Source organism: Balaenoptera acutorostrata, chromosome 5, assembly GCF_949987535.1.
Source record: "Balaenoptera acutorostrata chromosome 5, mBalAcu1.1, whole genome shotgun sequence".
In the NCBI taxonomy this organism is placed as follows: domain Eukaryota; kingdom Metazoa; phylum Chordata; class Mammalia; order Artiodactyla; family Balaenopteridae; genus Balaenoptera; species Balaenoptera acutorostrata.
The window spans coordinates 93,872,058-93,890,276 of record NC_080068.1 but is presented as its reverse complement, the minus strand read 5'-3'; the positions used below and the strand labels follow the sequence as shown (position 1 = coordinate 93,890,276).

At 35.9% G+C, this 18,219-nt stretch overlaps 1 long non-coding RNA gene across 9 annotated transcripts in view; it reads left to right on the top strand.

The window, feature by feature from the left end:
• Window positions 1–18,219, top strand: part of LOC130708275 (uncharacterized) — a 234,481-nt gene that overhangs the window by 200,962 nt on the left and 15,300 nt on the right. For 3 of the 9 annotated variants that reach the window (XR_009008449.1, XR_009008444.1, XR_009008445.1), the window contains one exon: window positions 8,112–18,214. The exons of 5 other annotated variants lie outside the window; for them this stretch is intronic. This is a non-coding gene — a long non-coding RNA (uncharacterized LOC130708275). Of the gene's footprint in view, window positions 1–1,546; window positions 1,696–8,111; window positions 18,215–18,219 lie in introns of those variants that run through there. One more of the 9 variants, XR_009008452.1, reaches the window with a different exon arrangement.

Here is an 18,219-nt window from a genome sequence, read left to right as displayed (position 1 = left end):
CCAAAAGTGCAAGCTCTGAGCCAGAATTGCAGGGAATTAGTGCAGGAGTTGGGTGGCTTCAGTGTCTCCACACTCCTCTATACTCAGGGACTATCAAGCAAATATTTGAATGTTGGTGGTCTGGGAGAGTGGTTTTTGGCTTACTGACTTCATGGTTCCAGGAACTCTTACCCTATGCTTTATTAGTCTAGTCATTCTTAATGTACATATATCATGGTCATGGAAGGACTAGGAAACTGAGTCTGAATAGAACAGGGAAATATCCATACTTCCAGCCAAAGAGCGAAACGGTCAGGTCCAGTGATGGTAATCCCAGCCCAGGCTGTTCACATACAAAGAGCAACAGCCATACCTGAGAACTTGGACCTATTAATTCACATCTTCAGCTTTAGTTTATCCATCTTTAAATCCATTCACGATATTCTTAATTCTAAGATGCTTTGATTCTGAAAATGTTTCAAGAGATTCTCTTCCTCATCATTGCTTTCTTTTTTTTTTGACTTTGCCTTTTCTGGGTCAATTTCCATAAATTTGTTGCCTCTTAATTATAGCAGTGGAGCTCAGTGTGAAGAAAACACCACACAATGAGTCCCCCATTCATCATAATGTCCCATTACTGCGAGGGTCAGATCACCTAATGTCTTCTCTCCCTTGGGTAGCTCAGGGTTATCCCTAGGTAGTCAGGTAGAGTAGCAGGTTGGCCATTTAATCTCACCCCATTCTCCATTTCACTCCCTTTCTTGTGAACACAAAAGAACTTTAAGCGATCTATCCGGCGGCATTGAAATGCCAACCTTAGTTGGTACTTTGAAAACTCAAAGCCTTTTACAAGATGAATAGCAAACTGTGGATGACAGCTCCTGTGGAGCCATTATTGAATTGCAGCCCTGATGACTGCATTACTTTGGATTTAGATAAAAGACTCCATACAAGACAAATGGTGGGAGGACATCAAACAAGACTGTGTCCATACAGTGACAGAAACAATCCAATTGAAGAAGCTGTTGATTTCCCCAAGGCACCATACTATTTCTTCCTGAGTAATTTATATTAAAGAAGTAAAGATTGTATATTCATCTTTTATTTATATTTTTCTCTAAAAATACGAATGTCCAGTTGTCAAATCGAAGTCTCACCCCTGCTCTTGCCTGGAAGAGAAATATCAATATAGGAACATGTTAATTATTTTGTATTGTGTTTTATTTAACCACAATAGCAGTGTGTGTAAAGGTTATAGACTGAGAGTTACAATCTATAATGATCAGATAAAAAGATTAGTCAGCAAATCGATAGTTCCCTGTACCAACAGGAAGCTCGGTATATTCAAGGCAACAATGAGTACAAAGGGTACAGATAAACATCGGGCACCTTTATTTAGATGAAAACTAATTCTAGAGAACTTCCACTACCTCATTAATTATGTACCAAGCTTCAGGAGGCTGAATTGGGTGAAGTATCATTAGGGGCTTTTGGAATGTGTTGAAAATGCTTCTGGCTCTATGAAAATTGTGTGAAATAAGAGCTTTTCTTTCTGTTGGTCTGGCAGATGTTCACACAAACCCAGTTCCTCAAAAGGGCAAGGGTTTCATGGATAGAACTTGCATACATTTTTTTATATCCTAAACCTTGGGAACAACAATGCACCAGGCTTTATCTTTCGAAGTACCATCAACATTGTGTAAAACAGAAATTTAAATCTTAATCTACTTAATAAAGAAATCGCACCCTTCATGTAAGTTTTATCCTAAAAAAGCTATGTTGACATCCTTTTTTTAAATTTAATTTTATGCTTTTGTGATGACACTGCTCTCATGAACTTTTACAATAAGTGTGTCCTTTGCTTTTTCTGTTTTATTTGGGATTATCTACCTTTCTCTTACCCTTCCATTATGTAAAAACTAATCTATTGATAAGTGGATTTGGATTCGCTGAATTGTGAACTTTGAATAGAACCTTTGTTGTTGAATGGGGAGAGTTGTTTAAGATCTCTTCCGGAATTACATGTAACTTCATTCATTTGCATAACCACATGTTTTGAATGGGAACTCCCCTCTTAGCATCTTTGACTTGGAGTATTTTCCAAAATCAGACTCGTTCTCTTCTGGACAATTATTCAATTACTCAGGAATTCATCAAGATGAAAGCAGAATGTCATTCATTTGGAATAGAGTCATGTAGAAGAACAAGTTTCAATAACCTAACAACTCAAAAATAGCTTCAGTGGTGTCTCATAGGTGATTCCTGCTTGACATCAATAATTAATATAAAAAAGGAAAGAAAAAGAACTGAAGAATTGACATAATTGAGCTCATAAGAACAGTTTGGTTCTCTTGAAGCCATCTTCAGATATTACTTTACATGGTTGCTTTTAGAAAATATTTTTCCATTCGAATTTTCCATGTTAGAATGGGCAAGTATTAATTTACTTCTTCTAGGTCAGAATATACCCTTAGATGTGCTCCTGCAACTCCCTCATACTGAATCTACTATGAAATACATCCTATATTATGTTCCTTAAATACAAAATTCCAGAATTATGTGTATATGTGTGTGCTGTCAGTCTCTGGGAACTTGTAAACAAACCTAGCTACTGCTGACTGTCAAAAAAGAAACTGTGCCACCTTTCCTGTTTCCTTTTGGATGTGTATTTGGGAACATGTTCTGTTCAGTGAGCTCACCTGGGCTGTGGCTATTTGCACAGCAATTGAACCACTGAAGAAGGTTCTGATTAGTTTTCAGTAGAACCAATCAGTGGCCTTCTGGCTGATTGGCTGAGACCTGGCATACTAGCAATCCTATCACACCTCAGGGCAGACTAACAGTTGTGACTGTAGTTTAATGAAACACTTTGACTTCAAATGTCAACTTAGCTGAAAACTCAATTCCTCTGTCTCCCTTCTCTCCCTTACTGTTTTCCTTCTGTTTCCCTCCCTCTTTCTTTCTTTCTTTCTTTCTTTCTTTCTTTCTTTCTTTCTTTCTTTCTTTCTTTCTTTGTCTTTCTTTCTTTCTTTCTTTCTTTCTTTCTTTCTTTCTTTCTTTCTTTCTTTCTTTCTTTCTTTCTTTCTCTTTCTTTCTTTCTTTCCTTCCTCTCTCCCTCCCTCCCTCCCTCCCTTCCTTCCTTCTCTCAATGCCACTGTGACATTTCACGCTCTACAAAGTAATTTCACTCTCTGCCACTGCCATGCTTAGGCCCTCATTGTTTCTTGTCTGCATTGCTACGGAAGGCTCATAATAGCTCTTGTTCCTCCCCTGACTGCCTCCTGCTTCCACCCATACAATTGCTGTGCCCCAGTATTCCATCCTCCACGATACAGTCAGAGTGATCTTTCTAAAACACAAATCTGCTGACAACATCCTTCTGCTAAAAATACTGCCGTGGTCCCACACCACATCTAGGGTAATGATCAGACTCCTTCACAAGGTATCCAGATCCTTGCCTGGTCTGGCTCTTGCTGACCTCCCTGGCTTTATCTCCCGTGCTGTCGCATGTACATGTTGCCAGGTACACCCAGCCTTCTCACACATCCTTCTTTTATACTTGCTGTGCAATGTCCATCTTCCCTCCCTCATACCTTATCCTCACCTGACCTTCTATTTGGCCTGGCTAATTCTCACCTCCTCGTCAAGGCTTAGCTAAAGCATTATTTACCATTGAGATCTTCCAAGACTAACCTCCCAGGACTGTTCTCCCCAAAACCCCCATCTCACAAATACACACACACACACACACACACACACGCACACACACACTGGCCCAGACTGTGACATTATTCCTACCACAACATTAACTACACTGCTGCGATAACATTAATTATAAGGTATTGGAATTGTTGATTTACTTAAATATCACTTTTTCTAGAGCCAGGATTCTTAACCCTTTCGTACCATGGACCCCTTTGGCGATTTGATGAAGCCTGTAGACCCATCCTCAGAACCATGTTTTTAAACACATAAAGCAACAAAACAATTTGATGCAAAGAAAAAATTATAATGATATAAAGTTACTAAAATGTTAACAAAACATATTCTAATATATTATATGTTTTAAATATATTTAATAAAAATATTAAAGTATTAATTAAGAAAGCCTAGCAGCAAGTCCACGAACTATTGTACTTTAGAAGTCGTGGTTACTAAAAACAATATTTCAGGATATCTTCTGCCACTCTAATATGATATTTGTAATTTCTACTTGTGCCAAAGTACTACTGTGGCTTGTTGTCTGCATTCCTGATTTTAACAAATGCTAAATTTTACTAAAGGTAAGCAAAACTAAATATATAATTATTATTTCAAGCCAAGTTCATGGAGAACCTGAATTCTAGAATCTTTGTTTCAATTTTAGACCATAAGTTCTTTAAGGGTTTCATTTTAATATACCCAGGACTTGTACAGTACTGGAACATAGAAAAAACTTAAAATGTTTGTCAGCCAAATGTATGAAGGAAGAAATAGTTTAACATTTCATCTAACTTGAACTTTACAGGCCTGTTCCCCCATTAATTAGGCTTTATTCTTCTGATCACATATTCAAAAATTGAAACTCAGAAAGGTTAAGTGTATTTCCCTAGTTCACAGGGCTTAAAAATGTCTATTCCAACATAAAGTGGCCTCCCAGAATGTTGTGTCCAACCTATCTGGTAATCAAGAGAAAGAGAGCAAGTGTGGAAAGGTTATGCTATCAGTGCCTACAAGGAGAAGTGATTTCATACCTTTGATAACTCTTGACTTCCATTATATTAATGTTCCATCAAGTTGGCCAGTGGACTATGTGATATTCATCTGGACTTGATGAGAAAAGCTAGGAACTTGGAGAAGATGATCCTGCCATCCAGGAGAATCTGTCTCACCAAGAGAAATGCTTACTCGGGCTCAGAAACAATCTGAGAATAGCAGGACTAAGGATGGAAATGCCACTTCCCCCGCAGCTCGCTCAGAGAGCAGCACTTGTACAGACCTCGCTTTTTGTTTCATTAGCTCCCTTTGAGCCAAAGAAGAAAAGCAAATGACTGAAACTAGGACAACCCTTTTCATGTTTCAGGATATGAGCAAAGGACAGTTTGGGGCATTCTATTCTGCCCTGTACATTGAAATACTCGGACCATTGTGGGACACAATGGCTCTCCTTTCAGGAAGGTAGCTTGTTACTGTGTCTTTCTGTTGCTCTGTTTCTCTTCTATCCTTTTTCCTGCTTTAGTTTTTTTCAGTGTCTAGTCTACAAAGAAACTACTCACTAGCAATGCCTGGGCAGGCTCCTTAAGGAAAAGAGAAAGAGAAATTCTCTCTCCACTCCCCAACACACACACGAGAGCAAAGAAAGAGAGGGAGGCAGTGTCAGCCCTGGGATGTACAAGCTATGAGGATGCAACAGTACAAAGTCACTTTAAATACTCCAAACCCTTGTTTCCCTGGCAGTGATAAATCAAACCAAACAAGGAACAGCTTATATTGTCAAGCTCTGGGAACTTGCTATAAGAATAGGTAAGCTCTTGACATCTGAAATGTCTCTGGTTTAGGTATTTCCTGATCTTTTACTCTTTGCCTATATATTTGATGAGTCAAAATACATATATCAGAAATCATACCACAGTTCCTGGGGGACTCCCACAATAAGATGTGTTGTATAATATTATTTATATAAGGCAGTGAGACCCTGAATAATTAAGATACTTTAGAACAACACTAATTTAATTGTGAAACCTTAAGATAACCACTCTTAGCATCTTCTCATGCTATTACAATTTTAAAAAATACTTTACATTATCTTTTTCTATTTTACTACTCAGCCTCGTTAATATGGTTGTCCTGAGAGTTAAATAGGATAATGTATGTACTATGCTTAACTCAGTGTCTGGCACACAATATGAATCTAATAAATACAGAGTAGCTGGTATTACCCAGGTCCTGTCGTAAACTTGTTTCATTGTGATCTGTCTTCAAATGGCATGCCCAATAAGGATTATTAATATACAACTAATACTTGTCTACACTTTACTGTTTACAAAGTATATTTAAATACATCAATACCTTTAAGTCTCATAAATTCCAAGATCCACTATCTTTCTTATTTTACCGATCGGGTGACTGAATCTTGGATAGGATGTGATTTCCTGAGGGTCCAAGCAAATACACAGTAGAGTAAGAACTAAAATTGCCTTTAGGATCCCACTTAATTGGTTCTCGTTAACTGAAGTTTTACCTTAGATGCAACTGAATCTCTGATAAGTAGAATTATTTTTCTTTCCTCATTTCTTATAGTCACTTGTATGGGCTACTAAAGGCTACAGCTTTAGTGTGCAGAATAGCAATCTGGCAAGCTGATTAAAACATAGATTTCTCTCCCTCTTCCCCTTCCAGATCCTAGAAATTCTGGTTCTAGAGATCTGGGACGGAGCAGAGAATTTGCATGTCTAATAAGCTCTCAGGGGATGGAGACCCTCTTGTTTCAGAAACCTCATCTTAAGCAGCACAGCCGCAGCTGATTTCACCATCAGTGGATGTCTCGAGATATGTTTGTCACAATCCAGAAACCCATCTGCACAAGAAACTTCACAGCCATGCTGTACTGTATATATATTTTAAATTTTTTTGTATATCATGATGCTTTGCCATATTAAAAAACGTTTCTGACTGGGGAGAGACTGTCCCTCCTGAGGCTAGCCAATGCTTAGAGACAGCAAAGGACTCAGCTGGGAGCATACCTTTGATATGTAAACGAACTAGTCCACCAGATCCAAATCGCCTCTATCTGGCCCATGCACCGAAGGAAGCAATATTCCTCTGATTGAATCATCCCAGGGTTAGGTACCAGGCAGCTAGAGACCACCATTATGACCCAAAGCCCAACAAAACTATTCAAACTAGCCAATCCTAACTGTTTTCTCTACTCTGTTTTGACTTTCTCATGGAAACTCCAATAAAGCTTTTTGCCTAAGCTTTCTGCTTACTCCTGTCTTTTGCTATTTGATCAAAACGTGGCACTTCCCCTGTGACTCCGCATGGCATGCGGTGATCCCCTCTTTAGGACCTAGGAATAGAATAAACTTGTTTTCTTCTGTCCCTTCTGTGTCCCCTCTTGTGGCTACACCTAACTGCCCATCAACTAAAAGAACACAGAATGCATGCTATCTTCAGGCAAGAAAGGAAGGCGCAGCTCTCTTTTCCAAATGAGTTTTCCTGAGTTGTGCATTTTCAGCAGTCATTCCGTCCAGCTCACAATCAGGCACCTATAGAATAATGTCATTAAGGACACTGGTGATCAAGGCACCCCTGCAGGTTTCAGGCATGGTTTTAGCACGTAGGACTTTCCATTGTCTTCTGACGGCAATTTCAGCCTCCTGCTGCCCAGCCCCTATCTCTCATTAAACCTCTTTGAATAGCCCTGCTGCAGCCATGAATCATATACTGAGGGCTTCACACAGGCTGGGTTTATTGAGCTGCATTATAGGAGACTATATCTCAGATGGCCCCGGTGCAGCCAAAACAATCTGTCTCTTTTAATTCTTCCTGTCACCTCAGTAAGTATATGGCAACGTTGACAATAAAACACATTTTCGCACAAACACAACACACACACTATCCCCAAAATGTAACATTTCCTCCTCTTGTATTCAGATGTGGTTGTAAATATCCAGTCATTGAAAGATTCATTAAGCAAACATATGTGCCAGGGTACTGTATATAACTGACAGAGGCAAAGAACAGTCTCTACGGACACATAAAGCAATTAAAAATAACTGTGCTTCAAAGCAGGCTACTATAATACAAAGGTCAGGTCCATAAATATGAACAGGATGGCAGTAATGTCTCTATCCAAATATACCCCCAAAAACACAACTACAACAGGTCAGAACTCAAAGGTTAATGTAAAAAAAAAAAAAAAAATCTGAAATTATGCCATATTCTTCTTATGCCTTTTTCTTCTTGTCTTTTCATCAAAGGTTAATATATGTGAATCCAGTGGAAAAATTGTATCAGGGCCAAATATGTGTCATCAGCCAGTATTTTATTCAATGCAAAATATTTATCCTTGTACACATGACAAAATGAAGGAGCTCTAGCAAATTTTCTGTGGAAGGTAAATGTCTGTCACTTTCTCTCTCATTTACCAGGTTGCTTGTTTTTACATGAACCGCGCTGAAGTTTGAATTCCACTCAAAGCTGTAGAGAGACTGTTCTGAGGACCGGGATAAGTTTTGCAGTAACACACAGAGTGTGATAATAAGGTTTATGCACGATTGTAAAGAACGTGCTGACAGATGGAAAAGGAGCCACCTTGGTCTGCCCAGCATTCACTTTTATATATATTTAAAAAATCATACTTCACCTGACTCTGGTTCAAACAGCAGTTCTTCCTCCTGCTGTCTTCCAGGAACAGAAATATTTTAGAGTATATAGAAAAATTCCAACCCCCAGTGGACTGATTCGCTAAAATTTCAAGTTCTATGCACATCAGAGTATCATAGGTCCTGTATTACCATTCAAGATGTCATGTGCAATGAAAAACTTATTCCCTCCAACATGAATCTCTGTGTAGTAAGTGCCTTAGATAGCGAGCAAATAAATGCAGCAAGGAAAAAAGATGTGAACAGAATGATTCCCACAATGGAGAGGCACCTCCCCTCTGAAAAGCAAAATGCCAGCTTATTTGCCAAGGATTAGTTTGCACCAAAGGAAATTAAAATATGAATGCAGATTGTATTAGAGAATTCAGGTCATCTCTAACCCTCCATGATGTTGTGACATCTCACAGCATATTGATTAAAGGAAAAGAGCATCGTGAGGTAAATTCCTTACTCTTTTTTTGTTTGTTTGTTTGTTATTTTTGTTTTTTTTTTTGTTTTTTTTTTCCACACACACACACTGTATTTTATTTTTACAAGAGATAAATAGACTGACACCAAGCATTGTACATGGATGACCACAACAAAAGCAACAATGATTGCAATTACCAAACATGAAACACACTTATACTATGTCATAATATTGACATTCAGTCCAGTAATCCTCCACTGTAACAGCTCCTTTACTTTGCAGTGAAATAAATTCCTTACTCTTAAGAATAAGGAAGCAAAATGACCACCCCATCCAATCCCACCTCCTTGCTTCTCTAAGGTGTGGTGTCAGCTTTCTAAGGGAGAGAGAACCAGCTCCTGTTGGCTATCTTCTCTCTCTTAGACCTTATAACTATGTTCTTGGAAAAACCAATTCCATGCTTAAAAAAAAAAAAATAGGAAAAACAAGAAAATTCAACCACTTTCCATTCATCCTTTTGACCAAATATACCTATATTTTCTAGGGCTGCCATTACAAAATGCCACAAACTGAGTAGCTTAAACAACAGAAATTTCTTGTCTCATAGCTCAGAAGGTCAGAAGTCTAAAAGCAGGATATTGCCAGAGTTGGTTCCTTCTGAGGGCCATGAAAAAAGATCTTTTCCAGGCCACTCTCCTTAGCTTGTAGATGGCTGGCATTTCCCTATCTGTCTTTTCACATCACCTTTCCTCTGTGTCCAAATTTCCCTTTTTCATAAGGACGTCAGTCTCAGTAGTATTGGTTGAAGGCCCATCCTAATAGCTCCATTTTCACCTCTGTAAAGACCCGATTTCCAAATAAGTTCACATTCTGAGGTACTGGGGGATTAGAACTGCAATATGAATTTTGAGGACACACAGTTCAACACGTGATGACTACTGGATGCCAGATTACTTCTGTATGTGTGTGGCAGGGAGGAACCATCCAACGACTATTAGCTCCTGATCTCTTTAACTCAAGTGACCTTCAGCTGTAATCCACTTACACTGCCTAATCATTTGCATGCTTTATCTAGCCTGTACACTGTATACACCCATCAGGTCTAAAAATTTAAATTTAAATACTCGATCCTTTGACCACTATCTGCTCATACCAGTTTTCTCATTTCTCTACTTCCTTTACGTCATCAGTTACAACTTATGTTATTGTATGGAACGTTAGTGTTTTAGTATGGTTAATGGTACACAGAGGAAGATAAATGGTGTGTGGTCAAATACATTTAGAAGCATAGGGTTAATAAAAGTAGAAATACTTCTTTACTGAAGAAATTTAGTACACTAACATTTATTCTGAATAACCAAGATTTGTGACAGCTTTAAACTAATTTATATGAGCAATTAAAAAAATAGCAATGAGGTCTAGTGATCCACAGAACATCAGTTTGCAAACTAGTGTATTACAACTGTTCTTTAATCCAGAACCCCTATTTCACTCTTTCCCTTCATTCTAGTTATGTTTCTAGTTATGTTTCTCCTCCTTAGGATTCTTGGATATATCGCTTACGCATTTGTTTGCTAAATAGTCTTTCCATTTTTTAGTCTTATTTTCAAAGCCACCAAGCAATTCTGTGCCGTGTCTATTACCACATGCACACTCATGTTCTCCAAACTTCAATGGGCCTCCAGAACTGCAAGCAAGAATATCCATGCTACATCCTTTTCCCCCCAGATAGAATATATTTATCACTATTTACTGGGCCACCTGCTCACCTACCTCACTCTCATCTCCTACATCACAGGGAAAAATGATAGCACTCGTTGCCACTAGGTTGGGATTTGCTCAGCTCACAGACTTCTCACTTTCTATCTATAAACAGTAAAAACAACATGCATGGACACAGAGCTTCTGCCACTGCCCCCCCCCATTATCAGTGAAAAGCCATTCCTCCCTGAAGGCAAATCAGTCCTCCCTGTCTTTATCCCTACTACTCCTGACGTCTCAGGGATCACCTCCATCTCTTTCCCATCTTTATCTCCTGTATCTTCAGTTCTACTAGTTCTTTCCCCTAGTGTACTAAACCAGATCAAAGGGTCTTGTTTTAATTTTGTTTTCCTTTTTTCACAACTCCCTTCTTGAGTTCTGATTTTATCTTCCTTTTTTTTATTGTTGTTTTAAATTTTTTTTGTTGTTTTTTTAAAAAAATTTCTTGTCTTTTTAAAAATTTTCTATTTTTTAATTTTTTTATTTTTTGGTCTTTTTATCTACCTTTTTTTTTTTTTCAGTTTAAAAAGCCAGTCTTTTTTTTTGAATCAGCTATACATATACATATATCCCCATATCTCTTCCCTCTTGTGTCTCCCTCCCTCCCACCCTGCCTATCCCACCCCTCTAGGTGGTCACAAAGCACCGAGCTGATCTCCCTGTGCTATGCAGCTGCTTCCCACTAGCTATCGGTTTTACATTTGTCTACCTTCTTTTTTTTTTTTAAAGATCTACCTTCATAATTTCCATGTTCTTACCGGCAATAACTTTTCCATCAACATTAGAACTGTTTTCTAAAGATGTCTCTTATTTGCCATATTCACTGGGCACAGAGAAGAAAGTGTGGATCTTGGGTTTACAGTCTAGGATTTCAGTTCTATTTTTAGCTTCTTAGCGTTGTGATCACTGATGGTTTTTTTAGACTTCTTCAGCTTCGGTTTTTCCTTCTTTTAAGGGGCAATGTTAATTTCATCTGAGCAGGATCTCTGGAATAATAAATTAGATATTATATGAAAGGCTTCCAAAAAAGAATGAAATAATGTCATTTGCAGCAACATGGATGCAACTAGAGATTATCATACTAAGTGAAGTAAGTCAGAAAGAGAAAGACAAATACCATATGATATCACTTATATGTGGAGTCTAAAATATGGCACAAAGGAACATATCTACAAAACAGAAACAGACTCACAGACATAGAGAACAGACTTGTGTTTGCCAAGGGAGAGGGGGGTGGGAGAGGGACAGAGTGGGAGTTTGGGGTTAGTAGATGCAAACTATTACATTTAGAATGGATAAACAACAAGGTCCTACTGTATAGCACAGGGAACTATATTCAATCTCCTGGGATAAACCATAATGGAAAGGAATATTAAAAAGGAATGTATATATGTGTATAACTGAGTCACATTGTTGCACAGCAGAAATTAGCACAACATTGTAAATCAATTATAATTCAATAAAAAAAGAAATTAAAAAAACCCACCACAACTACAACGACCACCAACACAAAGGCTTCCAGGAGGCAGGCAGTAATGGTTAACTCCTTCCAGGCGACCCCCTCTCCCTAATCCCATGACACTGTTCTTTATTGTCTCATTGAAATTCTCTCTCCCTGTTCATGGAGTAGCATCACCTCTTGAGTCTCTTCTTAGTGCTTTGGTTTCTCTAACCTCTCTCCATTCCTTCCCACGTAGTGTGGATATCTGTCAGATTTTTTCTCCCTTGAGTTTTCTTTCCTTCTTAATCTACATTTTCACAGTTTCAACTACTATTTTCTAAGGATTCACTTAAAAAAAAAAAAAAGAGTTTGCAACCTGAGCAATTTGTCTAACTCCAAACTAGTATATCTTAAGTATTTACTGAGCATCTCCCCTTAAATGTCCCATAGGAAATTCAAATATAAAATGTGCAACACCGAATCCATTGTCTGTGTGCACCAGAAAGCTGCCCCCTTCTTGTTTCTTTGTCTCAATAAATGACACCACTTTTGGTATACATAAGATAATTTTAGGTGCTATACGACCATAGCAATAGGTACCATTTAATTAGTTAATAAAAATAGTATTCACTTTTCATTTTTTAAATTCAAATCCTTCAAGCTACATCAAAGATAAAGTTTCTGTTTGGGACTTAATATGTCTTTAGTGTTTCTATAGTATTTCAGAAACTCCCATTTTAACAAATAGAGATGTTTCAGAAACTTTAACAAGTCGGACTTTGAGAGAGTTGACTTTGTCAATTTTATGTTTAAATTCTATCTATGATAAATTAATCTCATTTTACACTTATAGCTTGGATATGTTTTTAATCAAAATGTATGTAAATGACAGTCAATTTAAAGGAAGATATTAAATAGTATTACATTACTATACTAATATAGGGTAAAGCACAAAGAGGATATGCAAACCATGGTGTTTGGGAAACATAGTATAACTTACCTTTTTCTCTCAAGACCCCCTAATATTGTCTTAGCTTAATTTTCCATAAGTTTTTACGTGAGATACTGCAATGATTTTCCACTTGGAATCCTTTACTCTTGTCTCACTTTCCTCCTATTTACCTTCTAAGTCACTGCCAGGGTAAGTATTGAAAAGCCTGGATTACAACACCGTGCTTTCTGTGATTAAGATCCTTCATTGAGGACTTATTGATTTTTTTTTCTTCTCAGCATCCTACAGCATTTTGGTCAGACTGCTTCCTGCACTTTACATGTCCTTATGCCCCAATGTGTCTGCCTGTCTCCCATTGGTTCTTTAGTGCTTCAGTCAGAATTCCTGAATAAAGATGATGAGATAAATACATCCATATCTTATTTTATCCCATCCCAGATTCTCACTAAAATGATAAAAGAAAAACCTAAGTAGAAAAGTTTTTTGTTGTTGTTGCTGCAGAATAAAAATAATTGGAAAATATGTAAAGGACTCAGAAAATGACACCACCCACAGAAGTACTCCTACTGACATATGAACCAACTTCCTCAAGACATAGGATTAGCTAAACAGCTGTGAGCAATAAACCAGTAAAAGTTTCCCAAACAGCTACTTTAATATCGGTTTTAAATTGCAGATATGAAAATACATTCTTGAAAGAGGCAATTTTGATACTGTAAAATGTCAAATAATAATCATAATCTAAAACACCAGATTATAAGAAAAAAAAGTAATAAAAGAAAGTAATTTTGTTTTAATTATCAAGGGATAGTGATTAGAAACATGTCATTTAAAAAATAACCTTTTTATTTTAGAACAGTTTATACTTACAGAAAAATTATAAAGATAGTACAGAGGGTTTCCATAGAATGTGCATGGAGTCCTCTATTATTAGCATCTTACATTTATTACGTTTAATGGTGCATTTGTTACAATTCATGAACCAATATTGTATATTATCATTTAAGTCCCACTCTTTATTCAGATTTCCTTGGGCATTCCCTAATGTCCTTTTTTTTGGTTCCAGGATCCCAATCTGGTACCATATTGCATTTACTTACTGTGTCTCCTTAGAATCCTTTTGACTGAGATAGTTTCTATGATTTTCCTTGTTTTTGAAGACCTTGGCAGTTTTGAGCAGTGCTGGTCAGATTTTTTTTTTTTTTTTTTGATGTGGACCATTTTTAAAGTCCTTTTTAAAATTGAATTTGTTACAATATTGCTTCTGTTTTACATTTTGGTATTTTGGCCGTGAGACATGTGGGATCCTAGCTCCTCGACAAGGATTGAACCCGCACCCCCTGCATTGGAAGGTGAAGTGTTAACCACTGGATCACCAAGGAAGACTCCTGGTCAGATATTTTGTAGAAAGTCCTTCAAAGGGATTTGTCTGATGTTCCTTTCATGACTAGATTAGGGTTCCTTTCATGACTAGCTGAGGGCATCACTATGTGGGTTTTGGGGAGGAAGACCACAGAGGTAGAGTACCATTTTCATCACATCATATCAAAGATACATTCTATCCACAGGACTTATCATTGTTGATGTTAACTTTGGTCATCCGGCTAAGATAGTGTTTGTCAGGTTTCTCCACTGTAAAGACTGTTTTTCTACCCCTCATTCAATACTATATTCTTTGAAAGGAAGTTGGAATATACAACCCACAGTCAAGACGTGAGGAGTTATGGTCCACTTACTTAAGGGTGGGTAATCTACATAATGTATGCAAATAAAAAAGTCATTTAGGTGGTTAGGAAAATCCCAGGATGGAATGCAGAATATGACAAAACAATCTGACTGTATTAAAAATTTAGGAAACAACCTCACTAAAGGAGATGAGAGAAAAATGTGCTGATCTAAGTTAACTTTGGAAATTAATGGAATCTGTAAAGCTAAAGTCAAAAACAGTACATAATTACTGTAATTTAGTTGATAATGTTGCTTTCCTACAGGGTTATTAGTTTAAAATTATCATACTGCTATACATGTATACAGGAATTGAACAATTAAGTAAATGGATGGTAAATGGTGAGAGCCAGGTGGGAAGTGAGAATTTACAGGTAAGAATGTTTTAATGGATTAGAGTTGAGGGCATCACTATGTACTCACGTTTACCTTAATATACACAGATAATAGCATATAGAAATATTTACAGAGAGGTGCACATACACTGTTTAGTATACACATATATATTTCCTTGTTCTGTCAGCTGCGATAGTCTGGAAGCAGCAATGTCCCAGTATCAACAAGTATATCTGGTACCCAGGTCTTAGTTCCTCAGTTTTATTTTTCAATAAAAGAATGTAGAGTTCCTTGGAGAAATGGCTGATTCGTGGACTGGGGAAGGAAATATAAAAGATGAGCCTGAAGTATTTTGCAGTGCCAGAGGTAAGGAAATGCTAAGAAAAAAATATTTTAAACCCTATTATGATGGGACCATGTCAAAGGACACAAGAGATATTAAAAGAACTCCCAGTGGCCAAAGTTGTAACAATGTGAGCAAAGAAAATAATGTTGGACTATAAAATAAATATCTGTGAGTACACATGGGTATAAATAATTTTTTTAATAAATAAATGGGGAGAAGAGACAAGTCTCCTATACAGAAGAATTCCAAATAAGATATGTGTGATTTTGGCATTTGTAATTTTGTGAAAGAAAAGTCCAATGTTTTTTTCTCAAATATTTTAAAGTTAACCTGGGGGAAAATATATGATGAAAACAAGATTTCCAAATTCCAAATCAGTATTAAAAAATAACAAAAAAGTAGATCATAGGCAGCAAAAAAGAATACTCATAAAAGAAATTTAAAATGAAGGACAAAAGATCAAATTCAATATTCATTTTATTTTCCCATATCAAAAATATTAATTCACTAGTTCTTTGATTGAGCTCAGAGAAGTTTATATTGAAAAATTGTCCAGGCTATTACAAAGTATATTGGACGTTGTGAGCTACTGACATTGAGAAAATTTTGACAAAGATAATGAAGACAAAGAGATAATGCACTTATGTTGCATTAGGAAATAAAAGGAATGCAGCCTCAAATATGGAGAACATTAAAGATAATTTAAAATTCTATCTATTTTTGAAAGTATCAATGAAATAGAAAATTTTCCAGAAAAGAATTTATTATAAAAATTGATATTTTATGAAGAAGCTTAAAAATAATCTCATAAACATTAATGAAATAGAAAATATTATCTAAGAAATAATTACCAAAAGATTATTCTTACCAATAATTTTATGTTGAGTTCTTTGAAACCAGTTTTAAACTATTTCTTATTACAGTAGTTGTTGAAAAGCTTCCCAATTTCAATTATAAACCAAGAAAAATTCTCTATCAAAACATGAGAAAAATAAGTCAATTAATAAAAAAGACTAAAGATATTTAGAACCATCACTGCAATATATTAGCAAATCAAATGTAGCTGGTTATTAAAAGATAACACACTGTGACCAAATAGGTTTTTATTCCAGGAATGCACTAACAATTCAATATTAGGAAGCCAAGTAATAATTCATAACAATAATTGATCAATGGAGAAGAAAGAAAAAAATTATCTTGATAGGTGTTGAAAAGGCATTTAAAAATAATTCAACATCAATTATTGATCAACAAATGTTAGTCAACTAGCAATAGGAGATAAGAATAAATCCCCAAGGTGATGAAGGCTATCTATTTCAAACAACATTATAGCTAATTGTAGCTATAATGTAACATTATAGCTAATTGTAAAAAAAATAGAATCTTTCTATTTTGTCTTGAATAAGACAAAGATCATTATTACAGTTTGTTTAATTTTTAAAAAGTTGTTTATTGATGTATATTTTATAAACAATAAAATTCACTCTTTTAAGTGTTTAGTTTGTTTAGTTACATAATCATCAGAATAGTAAAAAAAAAGGAGTATTTTCTTCACTACATATGTTTTCTCTTGTCTGTTTCTCTCACTCTGCTCCCAGACCTGATGACTACTCTTCTACTGTATGTCCCTGTATATTTATCATTTCCAAATTCCCTGTAAATGGAATCATATAGTATATATCTTCTTTACATAATGCACAATGCTTTTAAAATTCATCCATGTTGTCCATCCATATATCACTAGTTCATTTTTATTGCTTAATAGTATTCTACTATATGTATGTATTACAAATTATTTGTTCATATGTAAATGATGCATATTTGGGTTATTCTACTGTTTGGTTACTATAAATAAAACTGCTTTAGACATTTGCATACATGTCCATAAGTGAACATAGGTTTTCAGTTCTCTCTGCTAAATATCCATAAGTAGGATTGCTGGATTTTGTTTTATTTTATCTCTCTATCTCTGTCTCTGTCTCTCTATCTCTATATCTGTATCTTTATGAAAAATTGCCAAACTATTTTCTAGAGTGGTGTACTATTTTACCTTTCACAAGCAATATATGAGGAGTTCTAGTTTTCCACATCATCATCAACACTTAGCATTGTCAGTCATTTTAGTTTTACTATTTCAGTGGGAGGTAGTGATATCTCATTGCATTTTTAATTTGCACTTCCACAGTGACTAATGATGATGAGCTCTTTTCCTGTGCATATTTGCCCTCTGTGATTTTCTGTTTTCACAATTATCCTAATTGTGAATAAATATAGTTATTTTTTCCCTTACTGTATCTTTATCTTAAAATCTTGACATCAGGTAGTGAGAATTATCTTTTTCTTCTCATTGAATTTCTGCACAAATTTTAGAATCACCTCAATTTCTAAAAACAAAACAAAACAAAAACAAACCTGATGTAACTTGAATTGAGATTGCATTGAATCTATTGATCAATTTGGCAAGAACTTACATATTAACAATATTTAGTCTTTGGACCATGAACAGTGTATTTTTTCATTTATTTAGGTCTTTAATTTTTGTCAGTAATGTTTTATAGTTTGTAGTGTACAGGCTTTGCACATATTTTGTTAAATTTATCCCTAAGTAAATAATGTCTTATGATGCTACTAAAAAATGTATTCAATTTTCTTTTTTGATTTCCAATTATAGACTGTGAGTATAAAAAAATACAATTGCCTTTGTTCCTATTGACCGTGTACCATGTGATCTTGCTAAAGTCAGTCATTTCTTTTTCTTTTTTTTTGTGATATCTTTATTGGAGTATAACTGCTTTACAATGTTGTGTTAGTTTCTGTTGTACAAAAAGTGAATCAGCAATAAGTATACATATATCTCCATACCCCCTCCCTCTTAAGCCTCCCTCCCATCCTCCCTATCTCACC